Source organism: Pongo pygmaeus, chromosome 4, assembly GCF_028885625.2.
Source record: "Pongo pygmaeus isolate AG05252 chromosome 4, NHGRI_mPonPyg2-v2.0_pri, whole genome shotgun sequence".
NCBI classification, from domain to species: Eukaryota; Metazoa; Chordata; class Mammalia; order Primates; family Hominidae; genus Pongo; species Pongo pygmaeus.
This window is the reverse complement of record NC_072377.2, coordinates 61267987-61284620: the sequence shown is the minus strand read 5'-3', so window position 1 is coordinate 61284620 and position 16634 is coordinate 61267987. Positions and strand designations below refer to the sequence as shown.

At 41.1% G+C, this 16634-nt stretch overlaps 1 protein-coding gene, 1 long non-coding RNA gene and 1 other non-coding gene across 11 annotated transcripts in view; 2 read left to right on the top strand and 1 right to left on the bottom strand.

The window, feature by feature from the left end:
* The window catches only part of LOC129036609 (uncharacterized), a 129766-nt gene that overhangs the window by 105969 nt on the left and 7163 nt on the right, over positions 1-16634 (bottom strand). For both annotated transcript variants that reach the window (XR_010126384.1, XR_008502606.2), the window contains one exon: positions 6487-6574. This is a non-coding gene — a long non-coding RNA (uncharacterized LOC129036609). The remainder of the gene's footprint in view (positions 1-6486; positions 6575-16634) is intronic.
* LOC129037729 (small nucleolar RNA U13) lies at positions 86-189 on the top strand. The gene has a single exon (XR_008502952.1). It is a non-coding gene; the product is annotated as a small nucleolar RNA U13 (small nucleolar RNA).
* IL6ST (interleukin 6 cytokine family signal transducer) overlaps positions 5643-16634 on the top strand; it is a 72104-nt gene continuing 61112 nt past the window's right edge. For 4 of the 8 annotated variants that reach the window (XM_063664828.1, XM_054487986.2, XM_054487989.2 and 1 more), the window contains exon 1: positions 5654-5905. The gene's annotated coding sequence lies outside the window, so the exon portion shown is untranslated. Of the gene's footprint in view, positions 5906-16634 lie in introns of all 8 variants that reach the window. The other 4 variants (XM_054487987.2, XM_063664829.1, XM_054487982.2 and 1 more) reach the window with 3 other exon arrangements.

Below are 16634 nucleotides of genomic sequence, written 5' to 3'. Positions count from 1 at the left end.
GGCGTAAAATTGTGGTTTTCACCATTAAAAGTAATGGCAGAAATTACTTTTGCACCAACCTAATATTAAGACTAAGAAGTTTCAGATTCTTCTGTAGTTTATAAGCCTGATGATTGGGTTTTCATGTGCATGTGTGAGATGTGCCTCCCTCAAACCTTGTTACGACGTTGGCACATTACCCATCTGATGTGAAAAAATTTTTCTGTACACTTTTCAAGTTTAAAAAGACAGCATAAAACTATTGTAACGCCCAACCTTGTTTTTACCAACCCTGTTTTTAGGCTTGTTTCCACCTGAATTGACTCTTCCTCAGCTAAGAGAGCCAGACAGACTCCATCTTGGCTCTTTCACTGGCAGCCCCTTCCTCAAGGACTTAACTTGTGCAAGCTGACTCCCAGCACATCCAAGAATGCAATTAACTGATAAGATACTGTGGCAAGCTATATCCGCAATTCCCAGGAATTCGTCTGATTGATAACGCCCAAAGCCCCGAATCTATCACCTTGTAATAGTCTTAAAGCCCCTGCACCTGGAACTGTTTACTTTCCTGTAACCATTTATCCTTTTAACTTTTTGCCTACTTTATTTCTGTAAAATTGTTTTAACTAGACCCCCCCTCCCCTTTCTAAACCAAAGTATAAAAGAAAATCTAGCCCCTTCTTTGGGGGCGAGAGAATTTTGAGCATTAGCCGTCTCTCGGTCGCCGGCTAATAAAGGACTCTTAATTCATCTCAAAGTGTGGCGTTTTCTCTAACTCGCCTGGGTACACCACTATGACATTAGAATAGTGGTCAGTTATGATCTTCCAATAACTGGATGGGAGGAGGGCCCTTTTGGGGTACTGGTCATTTTCTGTTTCTTTTTTTTTTTTTAGACAGAGTCTCGCTTTGTCACCAGGCTGGAGTGCAGTGGCGCAATCTCAGCTCACTGCAACCTCCGCCTCCCGGGTTCAAACAATTCTCATATCTCAACCTCCCGAGTGGCTGGGACTACAGATGTGTGCCACCATGCCTGGCTAATTTTTGTATTTTTAGTAGAGAGTGGGTTTCACCACGTTGGCCAGGATAGTCTCAAACTCTTGACCTTGTGATCTACCCGCCTTAGCCTCTGGCCTCCCAAAGTGCTGGGATTACAGGCATGAGCCACCACACCCAGCCTATTTTCTATTTCTTTCTTTTTTCTTTTCGAGACCAAGTCTTGCTCTGTCACCCAGGCTGGAGTGTAGCGGCTCACTACAATCTCGGCTCACTACAACCTCCGCCTCCTAGGTGCAAGCCATTCTCCTACCTCAGCCTCCCCAGCAGCTGGGATTACAGGCATGCACCACCAAGCCCAGCTAATTTTTGTATTTTTAGTAGAGATGAGGTTTCACCACGTTGGTCAGGCTGGTCTCCTGACCTCGTGATCTGCCCGCCTTGGCCTCCGGAAGTGCTGGGATTACCGGTGTGAGCCACCGTGCCAGGCCTTCTGTTTCTTGATATAGATGATAAACATGAATGTGTTCATTTTGTCAAAAATTTTCAGGCAGTACTCTTATGGTACGTTGATTTTTCTGAATATACATTCTTCAAAACATTTTTTGAAATAGCAGTCATAATGCTTTTGAGTTTTGTTGCTATGAAATGAATTTCTCTTGTCTTCTAGTTTGGAAATTTAAGTTCATTTTTCATTCTCACCTCATTTTGTTAAGTGAATTTCAATGTAGCTTAACATTCTTCATTTTTAGACATTTAATTATTTTTAATTTTGGTGAATTCGGTGCTATCAGGTTACAAAGGTTTTAACACATGCAGAGAGGCTGTCCTGAACTCACCACTGAGTTAATATTTAATTTTTAAACATTTCAAAGTCATTTAGTGTTAATAATGAAAAATATAAAACTAGGGGACTAGACTTAAAGTAGTACCAAGAACAGAGGAGGAGGAATTAACCTTTTAAAAGTAAAGGGGCCTTTCTTCCTCTGAGTGGGGAAAAGAGAAAGAGGATAAATATCTATTTGCTTCCTAAGTTGGAGAAAAGTTAAGGATGCTCACAAATGATGGCCTTGATTTTAAGGGAGTAAAACAAGGTTCTGTACTAAGAATAAATGTCAGGGTGGGGCTGATAGCTCAAGGAAAAAGGAAACAGTCAGGAAACAGCCTGATAAGGTAAACATAGCTGAAGGTCAAGGGAACTGAAGATAAGTGCAGTTAAAATGGTTGATAAAAGGGTTCTTGGGGGGCGGTGGCTCACCCCTGTAATCCCATCACTTTAAGGAGTTGAGATCAGCCTGGCCAACTTGGTGAAACCCCGTCTCTACTAAAAGTACACAAATTAGCCGGGCATGGTGGTGAGCACCTGTAATCCCAGCTACTCATGAGGCTGAGGCAGGAGAATCGCTTGAACCAGGGAGGCGGAGGTTGTGGTGAGCCAAGATCGTGCCATTGCACCCCAGCCTGGACAACAGAAAAACTCCGTCTCAAAAAAAAAAGGGATCTTACTGGTAAGTATGATAAAAAATGATAGGAAACAGCTGATAAAGTATGAGAAGAAAGACTGGCTGTCAGGCTGTCACATTGAGGACAAATTACAGATTCAATGGGAGTGACCACAAAATAGAGGTAGATGGTGGTAGGTGGCTGTAGGTACAGAGAGGGAAACTCACAATCCAACATTTTGGAGGGGAAGTAATTTCATTGATGACTAGGTTGAAGGTGTGGCTCCATCTGTGGGTTGCTGATACAGAGTGAAGTTGAAGATGATTGGAAAAGAAAAGGATGAGAAATTGTGAGGTCAGAGTGCTAACGAGTCATGAACATGGATGCTGAAATCATTAAGTTGATGCAGAACATGAGGATAATTCCAGGGCTGACACAGAGTTTCAGGAACGTAACTGGGCACAGACAAGGAAGTAAAGGGATACCCTAGTCAGCGCCAGATTTAGGGAATTAGAAATGCAAGCAAAGTTTGTCTTTGACATTTATCACCTTTGTTCCATGGCCCAATTTCCTAAGCTTTGTTCACTTACTCCCAAGTAATTGTAATTTTGGTGCCTTCATGTTACTTTCTCACTGTACAGGTTCCTCAATCTCTGCTTTTTTTTTTTTTTTTTTTTTGAGAAGGAGTCTTGCTCTGTCACCCAGGCTGGAGTGCAGTGGCAGGATCTCAGCTCACTGCAACCTCTGCCTCCCGGGTTCAAGTGATTCTTGTGCCTCAGCCTCCCAAGTAACTGGGATTACAGGCACCCACCACCATGCTTGGCTAATTTTTGTATTTTTAATAGAGTCGGGGGGTTTCACCGTGCTGGCCAGGCTGGTCTTGAATTACTGGCCTCAAGTGATCCGCCTGCCTCAGCCTCCCAAAATGCTGGGATTACAGGTGTGAGCCACTGCACCCGGCCTGCTCTTGACATATCTAAAATCTCAGATGGTCACAGGACACAAATGGAGAGTTCCCCATTAATACACCACTTTCCCCTACTTACCTTTGCATTTTGACAAGGCTTTCTAGTAACAAATCCTTAATCTGAAATTGGTAATTTCAAGGCCAATACTCTACAGAGGTGTCTGCAAAGTCATGTAACTCCAGCACAGCAGAGGTCTCCTGTCCTGTTGTTCTGAAAAATACTTCTCCAATATTGATTCATCCTTTTGGCCTCAGACTTTAACTACTCCCATAAAATGTGACTTTCTTGGGAGCAGGACCTGAGCTGAGCCAATAAAAAGACAAATATAAAAGCACTAACTCAGTCATTTGTTTTCCTAATGGTGCCAAGGCAGGCTGGTGTGTTGTGACATATCAATCCACTTCTGTGTACCTGCCCTTCCCCGACCAGCAAAATATCATCATTTTTAACATATGTTGTGATACTAAAATATTTCAGAAGCGTTGACCGAGTAGACCTTCAATAATGATTATAGCTGATACTTACAGAGCACCTACTACGTGCCAAACACTGTATGTATTTTAACTCATTTAATCCTTGCAACAATCCCATTAGGTTGGTATTGTTATTCTCATTTTGCAGATGAAGAAACTTAAAAAGACTTGTCCAAGGTCACAGAGATGGGAAATAGAGGCATCAGCATTTAAACCCAGGCAATCTAGAACCAGAGGATACATTTAACCACTATACATCTCCCCTAAATACATCTTTGCATCACACCTGTTATCTCAGCACTTTGGGAGGCCACTAAGGCCGGAGGATCGTTTGTTGCCAGGAGTTCAAGACCAGCCGGGGCAGCATACCAAAATCTTGTCTCTCCAAAAATTTTAAAAATTGGCCAGGTATTGTAGGGGCACCTGTAGTCTGACACACTTGGGAGGTTGAGGTAGGAGGATCGCTGGAGCCCAGGAATTTGAACGTGCGGTGAGCCATGATCCAGCCACTGCACTCCAGCCTGGGTGACAGAGTGAGACTCTGAACAACAACAAAAAAATCAAGTTTCCTGGATCTATACAAAATTTTCAATTTAACAAATTTTTATAAAAATTTGTTTTAAAATAAACACCCCTCTAAATGGCAAAGCTAGAATAGAATCTGGTCACAATCTATAGGTTAGATATAGGATGACAGGGAGGAGCAAGAGCTGAACACATCAGCTGCAGCACCATCTACTTGGCCTGCGACTCCATTAGCAGGCCCACTTTGCCCTTTTATAAATTATCTGATCAACAACTAAGAGATTATAATTCGATCTATGTTTTACTCTAGCTGAATCCTCAATATAATGAAGAACTTTATAGTTGTTAATTTATAGATATAATTTAAGTTCAATAAGCCATTATTTCCTTCCTATATCCTCTCATTCTTCCACAAAAGCCTCTACCTTTGGGTGTTTACTTTTACAGACACCTACGCACACACCCCACATGCACGCACGCACGTGCCTTATCTTTTAACTCAAGATTCTCATCTTCCTTTGGGGAGAAACAAACATCATGAGCCTTTAGGTCCATTTTCTGAGGGAAACGGGGGGCGGAGGCGGGGAGGGGGGATGAATAGGTTTTTACCCGGTATTTTTTATCATAAACGGTGAGGTACAAACCGCAAACAACTAGTCGCTTGGTGGGCCACCAGCTCTGGGGCTCACTTATCAATCGCACCCAAACTCATTTACTAATTTAAACAAGTACTGTGGCAAGGCTCGTTTACATAAGTCTTGGAGCGAAGCCGCCGCCACAATCTGCCGCAGTCTCGTGCGGAGTCACGGCCACGGAGCTCTTCACTTTCCCCAAGAGGCTCCCACGCCTCCCCCATCCCCAGGGGAGCTAGGCGGTCCCTCGCAGCTCTGAGTCCCTCGGGGAAGGCCGCGAAGAGAGGCCGCAGGCGCCCTGGCGAGAAGGGAGGGCGGGGGCAGCGGGCGGCGGGCAGCACCCGGACTTCAGTTCATGACCCCGTTATTCCACAGAAAAATGGAACATTCCGCTCTTTCCGCCCACAGAGGGGAGGTGGGGGGAACCCTTCGATCTAGTCTGGGAGAGGCGACGCGGGCGCAGCCACCGGAATCCGGGACGCGGGGAGCCGCGTTACGGGAATCGCTACCCCTCGGAGTCCCGCCCCCTCGTCGACGGGCGGCCGCTGGACCAATGCCTGGGCGCAAAGGGTCTCTCAGGGGCCAATCAGCGCCTAGGTCCCGGTAGGGGGCGGGACGCAGCGGTGGCCGGCCGGGGGCGCAGCTGGGCGGGATTGGGGAGCGCCCCGCCCCGCCGCGGGACTGGGGTGGCGCGCTACCTCCGCGGAGAAAGATCCGCGAGCGTTCCGGAGCCGGGGCGAGCAGCCAAAAGGCCCGCGGAGCCGCGCTGGGCCGCCCCGGCGCAGCTGAACCGGGGGCGGCGCCTGCCAGGCCGACGGGTCTGGCCCAGCCTGGCGCCAAGGGGGTCGTGCGCTGTGGAGACGCGGAGGGTCGAAGCGGCGCGGCCTGAGGTGAGGAGGGGCCGGGTGCTGGGTCGCGTAGCTGGAGGGAGATTGTCGGTGGTTTCGGACGGGCTATCTGGCACTCGAGGAGACCTCCCTTCCCCCTGAGAGCAGCGCCCGGAACTTGTCAGCCCAGCCTGGAAATCCCCACATTCCTTCCCCTTCCTGCTCCCGCACCTCCGAATTCTACTTCCACAACTTTGTCACCTCGATTATCTCAGCCCTGAGTACAAACTTCACCCAGGCGTACGCACGCACCCCTCTTACGCCCGCCCTGCAGAACGCCCTTCAAGAACAAACCCCCCTTTTTGTTACCAGATCCCACGTTTTTCCCAATCCCGTTTCCATCTCCCCTGAAATTCTATTCGCTCCGCACTTGTCTTCATTCTCGAGGTGGATTTCCCTTCCCCAAAGCCATTTTTTCATCTTGAAATCGTAACGTTTCAACATTGTTGAAAGTTCACAATGCTTATAAACGTTATTAACGTTTCTTTCCTTCTTTTGATCTCTTCTATTAATAATTATCATTCCGAATGAATTCCACGTCTCACTGTATCCCAAGGAGAACAAATCAGTTTTTAAAATTTTACCTCCTCCGACCTAAGCTTTTGAAGATAGTCCAGGAAGCAAGGGTCTGTCCTTCAGTGGATGAACAGCATTTTATTTCATAATCCGAAACTGAAAAAAAAAAAAAAATTACAAGTTAAAAATAAGACTTGTCACCCTTTTCTTTTTTTTTTTTTTTTCCTTCAGAAGGAAACGCATTTTGGCTTAGTTCGTGAAGTATTTCAACAATTATACTGCCTTAAAATAACTAGTTATTAGAATGCCAGGGTGAATTTTCTGAAAGATTGTGGTATTTGCTTTTGTCAGTGCTGTAAACAAACCCTTTAAACTGTGTATGACTGCCAGCTTCAAGTTGGAACAACTCTTAATTTGAAATTACGAACTCAGATCATCAGTTTAGTTGTTTGCCATTATGTTAATTTCTTAAATTCATGTTAATTCCTATTTGGAAGTATTTTTGAACTATGAACTGAAATACTGCATTTATAGAACCAACTTGCTATTGTGCTTTCCAGCTATTTCTTTTTAGGGATAATCTTGAACATTTGTTTTAATCTTGAGTGAAAGAAAAAAATTACAAGAAGGAGAAAGTGTCAAAAAGGACAAACTTTTTAGTGGAATTTTTTTCTCATTTTAAGTATGTACCAGTTTAATTTTCTCACAGGCAATTTAGCTTATTATAAATACTGCTGCCACCTAATTTAATATAATATAGTCTTATGTAACTAAAAACGTTCTCACTTTTATTTGTGAATTGCAGTATTTTCAATTTATTTAAATTTGTTTCCAAGGCTTTGCACTTCAGTTCAGTGTTAGGGTGAAAGTTAAATACCTGTGAAGTAGGTGTTAAAATGTCCCCTTTATAGAGAAGGAAACAGGAGTCTCTCTGAAACCTAGATCTGTGTGACTCCAAATCCTCTGCTCTGAATCATTTTGTCATGTTGACACGTTTCTCATAAAAAAACCCAGTGCCACAATTTGGTTTGGGAACTTAAGGGCAACCTATAAATCCTCTACAGTGGCAGGGAGGGTTTCCCCCGCTCCCTTCTTTCAGAGCTGCTCATTTTAATGGGAGTCAGAATTCTCTGGCCCTAATACATTTGCACCTTGGCTCCTAGAGAAGCATGGAATGTTCTCACCGCTTCTCCCTTTCTTTGATTGCAAAGGCGGAATGATCAGAGTTGAGGTTCCTATTGTGCTTTATTATTTTACACAGCAAATACTAAGCAATTACTACCTGCTGCAGGAACTCACAAAGGTGCAGGAGATGTAATCAGGACCTTCAAAGAGTTTCTAACAATTGGATTGACAAACTTATATGAGAAAAACTACAAGGATGCAAAGCAGTTTTAATTAAATGCAGAGTGATGCAGAAAATCCTGTAGATACTAAAATTAGGGAATGATCGTTTAAGGATTGGAATGAGCATGTAAGGATTGGAATGAGCAAAGGATTTATATAAGTTGGCCTTGAAACCTGGGTAGGATTTGGATAAAAGGAAAAATGAAGACAGCCCATTAATAATAGCGAATGGAGGACAAAATATAGAATGGAGAATATAGAACATGATATAGGACTAGCCTGTGGAAAGGATCAGCAGTAACTAAGGTCTGTTAATTAAAGCAGGCAATATATATTTAGTGCTTATGTTGTGCCAGTCACTGTTTTGAGCACTTTGCCCATATTAAGGCATTTAATCTTCACAATATTATGAAATAGATCTAATAATAATAAGATAATAATCCTTTTTTTACACATAGGGAAACCCAGGCACAAGAAAGTTAATTAATTTGCCCAGCTAAGTGGTAGATCTAAAGGTCATACATACATAGCCTGGCTTCAGAATCTGACCTCTTAACCATGATACATCCTGCTTCTCCATACAGTATACTTGAGTGACAGTGAGTAGATAGAAGAAGAAGATCATACCAGAAAGTATATAAAAACCCACCCTTAATTGTCCACCAGGTGCCTCAAACTATGTTAGATTCTGAGGATATCAAGATATGTGAAACAATTACTGTGCAGTGTTCTGAATCCTATTAGGGAATGATGTAAGAGTACACTGAGAGCAAAGATGTTTGTGAAGTGGGGGGAAATTCCATAGAAGAGATGATATTTCAAAGGCAGTTTGTAGTGCACAGCAGAGTCAGGAAAGACATTGGAATAATATATGTAGAAGCACAGACTGAAAGAACAAGGTATGTTAGAGGAAGTCTAGTGGTTTGCTGAGTCTACAGGGATGGTTAGTAGGGAGTGATGAAAAGATAAGACCGAATTATAAATGGCATGGTGTGGTCAAGCAAAATGAGGAGCTTAAGTATTTGCTTTGCAGTTTGGAAACTACAAGAATAATTTCAGCATTATTGGAGTGAAAGCCAGATTGCTTGCAATTGCAAGCAGTTCTCTCTAGAAGTATAGTAGTAAGGTAGCTTGAGGGAGAAGTCTGAGGAAAGGAATTTTTTTTTTCTTTTTTTTTAGAATAGAGAAACTTGAATATTGGAAAAGATAGATTGGATAGGCACACCAAAGCCAAAATTTTAGGTTCTTAAATAGTTAAAATATTTGGCATTATTATTCACCTTTTAAAAAGCTGTTGAGGAAAAGAATGACAGGTTTAAAGTTGTGTTTTAGAGAGAGTGATCCACCAACAATGTTCAGAATGCTTGGTGGGGAGGAAAGACTGGAAGCAGGAACACAGTTGAAATTATTGAGGTGATCAATGTCCAAATTAGGTTAGTTTGTGGTGGAGAGTAAAAAGAAGAGACGGGTGGGAAATATATTATGGGAGAGAAGACAGGGTAAGATTTGTAACTGAGAAAAAGCTAAAATGTACTGCATAGATGAGAGAAACGACGGACTCCATTGACTTGGGCAGTTGAAGAGGATGAGTTGTTCGTACATAGGGAAAAATGGTAAGTCCTTGTGACTTTTTAAAAAGTGTGTGGGCATTCATCCCATTACTCGGCATATACCCAAAGGATTATAAATCATGCTGCTACAAAGACACATGCACACATATGTTTATTGTGGCACTATTCACAATAGCAAAGACTTGGAACCAACCTAAATGTCCATGAATGATAGACTGGATTAAGAAAATGTGGCACATATACACCATGGAATAACTATGTAGCCATAAAAAAGGATGAGTTCATGTCCTTTATAGGGACATGGATGAAGCTAGAAACCATCATTCTGAGCAAACTATTGCAAGGACAGAAAACCAAACACTGCATGTTCTCACCCATAGGTGGGAATTGAACAATGAGAACACTTGGACACAGGGTGGAGAACATCACACAGCAGGGCCTGTCATGGGGTGGGGGGAGGGGGGAGGGATAGCATTAGGCGATATACCTAATGTAAATGACTAGTTAACGGGTGCAGCACACCAACATGGCACGTGTATACATATGTAACCTGCATGTTGTGCACATGTACCCTAGAACTTAAAGTATAATAAAACAAAAAAAGTGGGTGGGCATTTATGTGTATATGTGTTCATGAGCATGTACCTGTGGTGTATTGTTTTTAGACCTCTTAAATTGATAAGACTCAGAGACAGAGTATCTAAGAAGATGAAATGTAACTGGAATTAAAAGAAAGATCCAAGCCAAAATTCTTGAAATTATTTTGTTTGAAGGTAGTAGTTGAAGTCATGTCTTCAAAGAAGTTGGTATTTAAAAAGAAAAGTCGATGCCCAATACTTTATCTTTGGGTACCTTCATAACCTGGAGATAAAAGCTAGCAGAGAATTCAGTAAAGGAGACAAGAAAGAGGATAAAGGAAAAAATTCAACTACGTTATCTGGTTACATGGAAACCAGGATATAGGAGAAATTCAAAAACCAGGGATGGTCAACAGTGTGAAAGGCTTCAGAAACACTTGTGATATATGTAGTCAAAATGGCTACAGTCTCTTTTTTTTTTTTTTAACTCTGCGGCTATCTAATATATCTTAGTAAGATTTAATAAGAAATTAGTTCGCTGATTGATCATGAAGAAGAGAGCTACATTGGTTGAAAAATTGCTATAGTATATAGATGATTGTTTTAAAGCTGTGTGTTTACATATCCAGAGCAGGAGATTCATTCCTTTCAGCACTGTAAATCTGTTACCCTGTTACATTTGGAATGTTCTGCCTCCAAATTTTCATTTTCTTTTAAGCAGTCAGCTTCACCCTTTGCTCTAAGGTTGATTGATCTGCTCAATCTTTTTTTGTTTGAATGTTCTGTTTTATGTATTACCCCCAACCCCACCCCCTAGTGCAAAGTGAGTTAATCAGAGCTATGTTTCAGACAGCATAGCTCTGGTTAGACTGGCATGCTCTGGGATTTTGTCATTGGTAATCTTCACTTGACAATTAGAGTCAAAGATGATGTATAGTTCATATGTGTGCTATTTTCTCTATCTAGGAACCCCTACACTTATTTTATGACTGGGCACTCCTGGCCCCTGTCTGAACTGGGTATTTTCTGTGCTCTTGTGGCACTTTGTGCATATTCTACATCTCTAAACTTTGGACTCCTTAAAGGCAAGAACTATTTATATGGCTTCAATTATGTTTGTAACAATAAAAATTGAATAAAAACTTGAGCTTTTATTTCTTAAGCAATGGTGAGAACATGGATGTTCATCAAAGTGCTCTGTAAATCTTTTCATTTGGCTAAAATAGTCTAATTTTAAAAGGCCCTAAGGTCATAAGCATATTCTATATGTTTTTCAATATGCTTATAATTTTGCTTTTGCATTTAGGTCCTTAATCTGGAGAGAGAGTGTATGCTTATACATGCATGTGCACGTGCATGAGTGTGTCTTTTTGTCTGATGAAATGGGGTTCTTTTTTTTTCTTTTTTGCTTATGGAGCCAGTTGTCCCAATACTATTTATTGAATAGTCCTTTATCTTCCCAGCAAATGAGCAACCTTTGAAAAAATCAGATACTAAATTCTTATAAACACTTGAGTCTGTTTTGTTTTGTACTGTTGATTTACTTGTCTGTTCATTTGCCAATCAGTGCTATGTTTACTCTACCTTTAGACTGCCTTTTTTTTTTTTGGCGAGACTTTTTTTTTTTTTGAGACAGAGCCTCGCACTGTCACCGAGGCTGGAGTATGATGGCACGATCTCGGCTTCTTAGCTTGCTGCAGCCTCTATAAGCCCAGGCTCAAGTAGTCGTCCCACCTCAGCTTCCTGAGTGGCTGGGATTACAGGCATGCTCCACCATGCCCGGCTAATTTTTTTTTTTTTTTAATTTTTTATAGAGATGGGGTTTTGCCATGTTGCTTAGGCTGGTCTTGAACTCCTGGGCTCAAGCAGTCTACCTACCTCGACCTCCCAAAGTGCTGGGATTACAGGCGTGAGCCACTGCACCCAGCCTTCTGTTACATTTTCTAATTAGTTATTACTGGTAAGTAGGAGAGCTTTTTTTTTTCTGGAGACGGAGTTTTGCTCTTGTTGCCTGGGCTGGAGTGCAATGGCAACATCTTGGCTCACTGCAACCTCCGCCTACTGGGTTCAAGTGATTCTCCTGCCTCAGCCTCCCAAGTATCTGAGATTACAGGCATGCGCCACCACTCCCGGCTAATTTTGTATTGTTATTAGAGACGGGGTTTCTCCATGTTGGTCAGGCTGGTCTGGAACTCCCAACCTCAGGTGATCTGCCTGTCTCGGCCTCCCAAAGTGCTGGGATTATAGGCGTGAGCCACCACACCAGCTGGAGAGCTATTTTTTGATGATGTTTTGTTTGACTATTATGTTAAACTCTAAATAGACCTATTATTTTTTGATGATGTTTTGTTTGACTACTATGTTAAATTTTCAATAGCCCTAATAGTTTGTCATGTGAGTCTCACTCTTTCTTGATAGATAATCATATCATTCACAATTTATTTTGCATTTTTAGATCTTATTTATTATATTTTTGCTTAAGCCCTTTAGAGCAGTGGTGAATAACTGATGACTTCAAGCATCTTGTCTGAATCCTGACATTAATAGGAACGCTTCTAATTTTTACCTTTAAACCTATAGATGCTTATTATAGGTTTCTTTCTTCCTTTTTTTTTTTTTTTTGGAGGCAGAGCCTCACTCTGTCGCCCAGGCTGGAGTGCAGTGGTGCAGTCTCGGCTCACTGCAACCTCTGTCTCCCGGGTTCAAGCAATTCTGCCTCAGCCTCCCAAGCAGCTGGGACTATAGGTGCCCACCACCACCACCAGCTAATTTTCGTATTTTTAGTAGAGACAGGGTTTCACCGTATTGGCCAGGCTGGTCTCAAACTCCTGACCTGTGATCCACCCGCCTCGGCCTCCCAAAGTGCTGGAATTACAGGCGTGAGCCACCACGCCTGGCCTTGTAGGTTTCTTATAGTAGTACCTGTGGCAGCAACAGCAAGAGCTGCACTAATAATAACAGCTGTTAACCTTTTATTGAGTAGTTACAATGAGCCAAATGATTCTAAGCACTTTATGTATATTGAGTTATTTAATCATCATAACATTCCTAGATGGGTAGGTGGTGGTGGTACCCCATTTTTGCAGATAAAGGACATAAAAGTGAAGGCTATTTAAAAACTTGCTTAAGATGTTAAAATATAGGGGCTGAAATTTGAACACAAGCAATCTGGTTCTAGAGTCCCTGTATCGTCTTTGTCATCCTTCACCAAGGTAAGGATGGTCTCTTTCAGTCTTAGTTTTCTGACACTTTGTTGTTATTTTTAAGTTTTAGATGAACAGTTGTTGAATGTTATCAGATGCTTTTCAAACATCCGTTGGAATGACCCTGTCATTTTCCTTTGATCTGTTAATATAGTAATTAGTAGTATCTTTTCTCATTTTGAACTGTGCTTGTTATGTTAGGTTAAATACTTGTTAGCATTCACACTTTGGTTTTGTTTTCAAATCTGTTTAGGCTTTGCTCTACCCACACTACAGAAAAATGTTAAAGGCAGTTTTTCAGGCCCAAGGAAAATGATACCAGATGGAAATATGGATCTATACAAAGGAATTAAAAGCTCTAGAAATGGTAACCACATGAGTAAATATGTGACAGTCTCACTCTGTCATCCGGGCTGGAATGCAGTAGTGCAACCACAGCTCACTGCAGCCTCGACCTCCAAGGCTCAAGCAGTCCTCTCACCTCAGCCTCCTAAGTAGCTGGGACAACAGGCATGCACCACCACAGCTATCTAACTTTTTATTTTTTGTAGAGGCGGGAGTCTTACTATATTGCCCAACCTGGTCTTAAACTTCTGGGCTCAAATGATCCTCCTGCCTTGGCCTCCCAGAGTGATGGGATTACAGGTGGGAGCTACCAATGTGAAGTTTTAATATATGCAAAAGTAAAATATATGCTAAAATAGCACAAAGGTCTAGGGGGAGAAATGGAAGTATATACTATTGTATACTGTGCCTGAGGTAACATAATATTACTTGAAGATAGATTGTGAAAAGTTAAAGATGTACATTATAAACCTAAAGCAACCAATAAGAAAACAAAGAATTATAGCTTATTAGCTAACAAGGAAAAGAGAATAAAAAATAATTAACAAAAATAAATGCAGAAAAGTAAACAGGAACAAAGAACAGTCAAGAAGAAAACAAATACGAAGCTGATAGCTTTAAACCTAATCATATCACAAATTATATTAAATGTAAATGGTCTGAAGACCCAATTGAAAAGCAGAAAAGCAGAGATTATCAGATTGGATACAACCACATGCTGCCTACCCCCTAAAGATGCTACTTAAATATGAAGAAACATACAGATTAAACAAAAAAGAATGGGAGAGGATATGTCGTGATAACACTAATCAAAATAAGACAGAATTGGCTATAGTAATATCAAAGTAGATTTCAGAGAATGTTACCAGTGGTAAAGAAGGGCATTTCCTAATGTTAAAAGGGTCAATTTGTCAGAAGGATCTACCAAATAACATAGTTTCAAAACACACAGGGTAAAAACTGCAAGGAGAAGTAAATCCACAGTTATGTTCAGGGATTTCATTATCCCTTTTTGAACAATGATAGAAGTAGTCAGAAAATCAGTAAGGATATGGAAGATTTGAACACTATCAACCAAATTCATGTGATGGCCATTTATGTAACACTCTACCAGCAACAGCAGTGCTTTTTGAGTGCACACAGAATGTTGATTTCAAGATTTATAAGGCTACAGTCATCACGACAGTGTGGTGGTAGCATATAAATAAGCAAATTGATCAGTGGAACAAATAGAGTAGGAGTCAACCTACCTTCTGTTTCCATAAAGTACTGTTAGAACACAGCCACCCCTGTTTGTTTGTGTATTTTCTATGGTTGCTTTTGTGTCATAACAGTAGATTGGTAGCTCCAATAGAGACCTTATGGCTCACAAACCTAGAATATTTACCTCATAGCTCATATATGAAAAGCTTGCCCACCCTGGAATTGAGAGTACCCAAATAGACCCACACCTATGTGAACAACTGATTTTTAAGAAAGGCGCAAAGGCAATTCACTTGAGAAAGGATAATTTTTTCAGCAAATAGTTTTGAAACAATTATCAATATATACGAAATGAACTCAAATTTCAGCATGACACCATACATAAATATTAACTTGAAATAACTGAGACCTAAATGACCCTAAAACTATAAAACTTGTAGGAAAAAACCTTTTTGACTTTATTTTTATTTTTTATATTTTATTTTTTTTGAGAAGGAGTCTCACTTTGTCACCCAGGCTGGAGTACAGTCGTGCTGTCTCTGCTCACTGCAGCCTCCTCTGCCTCCTGGGTTCAAGCAGTTCTCCTGCCTCAGCTTCCTGTGTAGCTGAGATTACAGATGTGCGCCACCACACCCGGCTAATTTTTTAAATATTTTAGTAGAGACAGGGTTTCACCATATGCCCAGGCTGGTCTCGAACTTCTGAACTCAGGTGATCCCCCCACTTCGGCCTCCCAAAGTGCTGGGATTACAAGTGTGAGCTACCGCGTCGGGCCCTTTGTGATTTTAGATTAAGCAAAGACTTCTTAGATACATCAAAAACACAAATTGATGAATTGAACTTTATTAAAATTAAACCTCCTTCAAAAGATACTGTTAAAAGAATGAAAAGACAAGCATACAAGAAAATAATGCATAAATCCATTTTCTAATAAAGGCCAGAATATCTTCTTAGAACTTTCAAAACTTAATGAGAAAACAGGAAACCCAGTTGATCAATATGTTTGAACAGACACATCACCAAAGAAGATATAGCCAAGCACACAGCTGCCATAGGGCCTAGCCATTCCACTCTTCACACCTTCTATTTTGGGGACACACACTATGTGTTAGTTTCCTAGGGGCTACTGTAATAGAGCATCCTTTTGTTACAGTATCCCTTATCTGAAATACTTAGTAACAGAAGTATATTGGATTTTGGATTTTTTTTTTTCAGTTTGTGTTGTATTTGCATTATATACTTACAGTTAAGCATCCCAAATCCTAAAATCTGAAATCCAAAATGCCAGAGCTCAAAACATTTTGGAATTAGAGCATTTCAGTTTTCAGATTTGGGATGTTCAACCTGTACCACAAATTGGGTGGCTCAAAATAACAAATTTATTCTCTCAAGGTTTTGGAGGCTAGAAGTCCTTTTGAGACTTTGGATAGAATCTTCCTTTGCCTCTCCTAGCTTCTGGTGGTAGCCATCGTCCTTGAGATTCCTTAGCTTACAGCTGCATAACTCCAGTCTCTGCCTGTGTATTCACATGGTATTCTTCCTGGCTCTGTCTCTTTAAAGACACCAGTCATATTGTACTAAAGGCCTATTATACTCCACTATAACATCCAATTAAATCTGCCCATAGAGTAACATTTTGTGGTACTGGGGTTAAGACTTCAACATATTTTTTTGGGGGAACAGTTCAGCCCATAACAAACAAAAAGAAAATTAATTTAATTATATTGTATTTAGAACAGGGGTTGGCAAACTATAGCCCATAAGCCAAATCCAGCTTGCAGCCATTTTTGTAAATAAAATTGCATGGGAATATACCTATGCCCACTTATTTACATATTGTGTATGGCTGCTTTTGCACTTTAATAACGGAGTTAACTAATTGCAAGGGAGAACTTAAAGCCCATGAAGTCTAAAATATTTATTATCCGGCCCTTTACAGAAAATGTTTGCTAGCCTATTTTAGAAGGTG